Genomic DNA, 5,268 nt, shown 5'->3' with positions numbered 1-5,268 from the left:
AAAAAAAAAAAAAAAAAAAAAAAAAAATAGAGACTCAAAAAAATACAAAGGATTAACAAAATGAAAAGTTGGTTCTTGGAAAAGATAAATAGAATTGATAAACTACTGGCTAGACTAACCAAGAAAGAAGCAAAGAGCCAAATAAAAAAAATCAGAAGTGTATTACAACTGATACCACAGAAATACCAAAGATCATCAGAGACTACAATAAATATACACTAACAAACTGGAAAAGCTGGAGGAAATGGATAAATTCCTGGATACATATAATTTACCAAGATTAAATAAGGAAGAAATATAAAACCTGAAGAGACCGATAATGAGTAAGACCAATAATGATTCTAAGATATTGAATCAATAATTAAAATCTCCCAAACAAAGAAAAGTCTAGGACTTGGTGCTTCACTCCAAATTCTACCAAACTTTCAAAGAAGACCAACAATTCTCAAACTGTTCCAGAAAATTGAAGAGAAGGGATTCTCCCTAGCTCATTCTAAGAGGCCAGCATTACCTTGAGGCCAAAAACCAGACAAGGTTGCAACAACAAAAAAACTACAGGCCAATATCCCGGATGAACATAGAAGCAAAAATTATCAACTAAATACTAGCCAAATTCAACAGCACATCAGAAAGATAATACACCATGACCAAATGGGATTTATCTGAGGCATGCAAGGATACGTTTAACATATTCAGATCAATAAACGTAATACATCACATTAACAGAATGAAGAGAAAAAGCCATATAATCACCTCGATAGATACATTGAAGCACTTGATGAAAATAAACATCCTTTCAAGATAAAAACGCTCATCAAACTAGGCATAGAAGGAACAAACCTCAACAAAGTAAGGGCCATATACAAGCCCACAGCCAATATCATACTGAATGAGGAAAAGCTAAAAGGCCTTCCTCTAAGAATTGGAACAAGACAAGGATGCCCACTTTCACTACTCCTATTCAGCACAGTACTGGAAGTCCTAGCCAGATTAATCAGGCAAGAGAAATAAATAAAAGACATCCACATTGGAAAAGAAGAAATAAAACTGTCCCTCTTTTCCAACGATATGCTCCATCAATGATATTTCTAGGAAAAACTAAAGACTCCACAAAAACCTCCTAGATCTCATGTAGCCAGAAACCAATTGGGAAAGCAATCCTGAACAAAAACAACAAAGCTGAAGGCATCACACTACCTGACTTCAAAATGTATTACAAGGCTATGATAACCAAAACAGTATGGTGTTGGTATAAAACCAGACACAGACCAGTGGAACAGAATAGAGAACCAGAAATAAATCTGCATTTACAGCCAACTGATTTTCAACAAAGGCACCAAAAACATATAGAGGGGAAAGAGTATCCTCCTCAATAAATGGTGCTAGGAATATTGAATATGCATATGCCAAGGAATGAAACTGGACCCCTATCTCCCACCATTTACAAAACTCAACTGAAAATGGATTAAATGGATTAGAGACTTAAATGGCAGACCTAAAACTATGAAGAGAAAACATAGGGGAAATACTTCAGGACATTGGTCTAGGCAAAGATTTTATGGCTTAGACCTCAAAAGTATAGACAACAAAAACAAAAATAGACAAATGGGACTATATTATAGTAAAAAACGTGTGCATCACACACACACACACACACACACACACACACACACACTCACACACTTGTAAATGACACTTGTAGAATTCTAACCACATCCCATATGGGCTCTGAATATCCTAGGTAGTGCTTGGTGCAAGAGAGAGGTTTGCTGGCATTTAACTCACCTTATCACCCATCTCTTTGTCACAATTCTGCTAAATTGTTGAGCCCCCATCACATCCAGTTTCTTATGGACATTCTAGTCTCACCCAGCACTGACTCAAATTTGGACATAAACTTTTTTTTTCTTTTTTTAGACAGAATCTCACTCTGTCACCCAGACTGGAGTGCAATGGCACAATCCCAACTCACTGCAAACTCTGCCTCTCATGTTCAAGCGATTCTCCTGCCTCAGCCTCCCAAGTAGCTGGGACTACAGGTGCATGCCACCATGCCCAGCTAATTTTTTGTATTTTTAGTACAGATGGGGTTTCACCATGTTAGCCAGGATGGTCTTGATCTCCTGCCCTCATATCTCATATTAAAATGTAATCCACCTGCCTTCGCCTCCCAAAGTACTGGATTACAGGTGTGAGCCACCGCGCATGGCCCAAACGTTTTCTTAATTCCTCCTAATTGAAATTGTATATATCCTTTGATCAACATCTGTCCAACCACCCCCACCCCTGCCAGGCCCTGGTAACCACAATTCTACTCTCTACTTCTATGAGTTCAACTTATTTAGATTCCACATATAAGTGAGATCATGCAGTATTTGTCTTTCTATGCCAGGCTTACTTCACTTAACATAATGTCCTCCAGGTCATCCTTGTTGCAGGGATTTCCTCCTTTTTAAAGTCTGAATACTATTCCATTATATATATCCCATTTCCTTTATCCATTCATCCTTTGATGAACACTTAGGTTGCTTCCATATCTTGGCTATTGTGAATAGTGCTGCATCAAACATGGGGGCATAGATATCTCTTAAACATATTGATTTTATTTCCTTTGGATATTGATACAGTTTAAATGTGTGTCCCTGCCCAAATCTCATATGGATATGTAATCCCCAATGTTGGAGGTGGGGCCTGGTGGGAGGTGATTGGATCATGGGGGTGGAGTTCTCATGAATGATTTAGCACCATCCCTTAGTACTGATCTCACGATAGTGAGTTCTCATGAGATCTGGTTGTTTATAAGTGTATATGGCACCTCCCCTCACCCTCTTGCTCCTGCTTTTGACATATGACATGCCTACTCCCCTTTTGTCTTCTACTATGACTGGAAGCTTCCTCAGGCCTCCCCAGAAGTAGGTGCCATTATACTTCCTGTACAGCCTGCAGAACTGTGAGCCAATTAAACCTCTTTACTTACAAATTACCTAGTCTCAGGTATTCCTTTATAGCAATTCAAGAATGGACTAATACAGAAAATTGGTAGAGGAGTTGGGCATTGCTATAAAGATGCCTGAAAATGTGGAAGCAGATTTGGAATTGGGTAACAGGCAGAGGTTGCAAGAGAGTTGAGAGCTCATAAGACAGGAAGATAAAGGAAAATTTGGAACTTTTTAGAGACTGGTTAAATGGTTGTGACTAAAATGCTGATAGTGATATGGACAATGAAGTTCAGGCTACCAAGGTCTCAGATGAAAATTAGGAATTTATTGGGAACTGGAGCAAAGTTCCCTTCTGTTATGCATTAGCAAAGAGCTTGGCTGCATTGTGTCCATGTTCTAGGGATCTATGGAAGTTTGAACTTGAGAGTGATAACCTAGGGTATCTGGCAGAAGAAATGTCCAAATAGAAAAGCATTCAAGATGTAGACTGGTGCTTGTAACTGCCTACCCTAAGATGTGGGAGTAAAGAAATGACTTAAAGCTGGAACTAAGCAGTGTAAAAGTTTGGAAAACTGGCATTGGCCATGTGGTAGAAAAGAAAAGCTCATTTTCAGAAGAATTCAAGTAGGTTTCTGAGCAACAATTTGCTAGATAAATTTGCATAACTAAAAAGGAGGCAAGTGCGGATAGCCAACTCAATGGGAAACGGGCATTTCAGAGATCTAAGAGGCAGCCCCTCCCATCACAGGCCCTGAGGCCTAGGAGGAAAGAATGGTTTCATGGGCCAGGAGTGACCTGTGCAGCCTCAGGACATGGCTCCCTGCACTCTAGCTGCTCCAACTCCAGCTGTGACTCAGACTGCAGCTCCAAAGGTTGCAAGCCATAAGTCTTGGTGGCTTCCATATGGTGTTAAGTCTGCAGGTACACAGAGTATAAATAAGGCTTGAGAGCTTCCACCTAAATTTCAGAGGATATATGGAAGAGTCAAGGTGTCCAGGCAGAAGCATGCCACAGGGGCTAAGCCTTGACAGAGAACCTCTTTTTGCAGGGCAAAAAGGAAATGTGGGGTTGGAACCCTAACTCAGATTCCACACTGGGGCACTGACTAGTGGAGTTATAAGAAGAGGGCCACCATCTTCCAGATCCCAGAATGGTAGATCCACTGGCAGCTGACATCATCAGTATAGAAAAGCCACAGGCACTCAACAGCCTGTGAGAGCAGCCTCTGAGCCTGAACCCTGCAAAGCCATAGGGGAAGAACTGCCCAAGGCCTTGGGAGCCTACCCTTAAATTGGTGTGCCCAGGACATGGGACATGGAGTTAAAGATTATTCTGGAGCTTTAAGATTTAATTACTGCCCTACTGTGTTTCGATTTTGCATAGGGCCTGTATCCTTGTTCTTTTAGCCAATTTCTCCCTTTTGCAACAGGACTATCTATCCAATGCTTGTACCCCCATTGTATCTTGGAAGTAACTAACTTGTTTTTTATTTTACAGGCTCGTTGGTGGAAAGGACGGGCCTTGTCTCAGATGAGACTTCAGACTTTGGAGTTTTGAGTTAATGCTGGAATCAGTTAAGACTTTGGGGGACTGTTAGGAAGGCATGATTGTATTTTGAAATGTGAGACAGCCATGAGATTTGAGAGAGGCCAGGGGCAGAATGATATCGTTTGGATGTGTGTCACAACCCAAATCTCATACCGAAATGTAATCCCCAATATTGGAAGTGGGGACTGGTAGGAGGTGACTGGATCATGGGGGCAGATTCTCATGAATGGTTTAGCACCATCCCCTTGTTTCCATCTTCATGAAAGTGAGTTCTCATGAGATCTGGACATTTAAACGTGTGTAGCATCTCCCTCCTCACTCTCTTGCTCCTGCTTTCACCATGTAATGTGCCCATTTTGCCTTCTGAAATGATTGGAAGCTTCCTGAGGCCTGCCCCAAGGCAGATGTCATTATGCTTCCTGTACAGCCTGCAGAACTGTGACCCAATAAACCTCTTTTCTTGGAAATTACCCAGACTTGGGTTTTCCTTATAGAAATACAAGAATGGACTAACACAGATATACACCCAGTAGTGGGATGGCTGGGTCATATAATTATATTTTTAATTTGAGAAACCTCTGGAAGAGGCATTATTTTCTATAATGTCTGTACTAATTTACATTCCCACAAATAGTGAGTAAGTGTTCCCTTATATCCATATTCTCACCAACCCTTGTTGTATTTTTTCTCTTTGATTATAGCCATTTTAACACTGTGAGGTGGTATCTCATATGGTTTTAATTTGCATTTTTCTGATGATTAGTGATGTTGAGCATTTTTT

This window comes from Cebus imitator, unplaced genomic scaffold, assembly GCF_001604975.1.
Source record: "Cebus imitator isolate Cc_AM_T3 unplaced genomic scaffold, Cebus_imitator-1.0 Scaffold306, whole genome shotgun sequence".
Lineage (NCBI taxonomy): Eukaryota > Metazoa > Chordata > Mammalia > Primates > Cebidae > Cebus > Cebus imitator.
The sequence above is the reverse complement of the archived record's forward strand: the minus strand, read 5'-3'. Positions refer to the sequence as shown.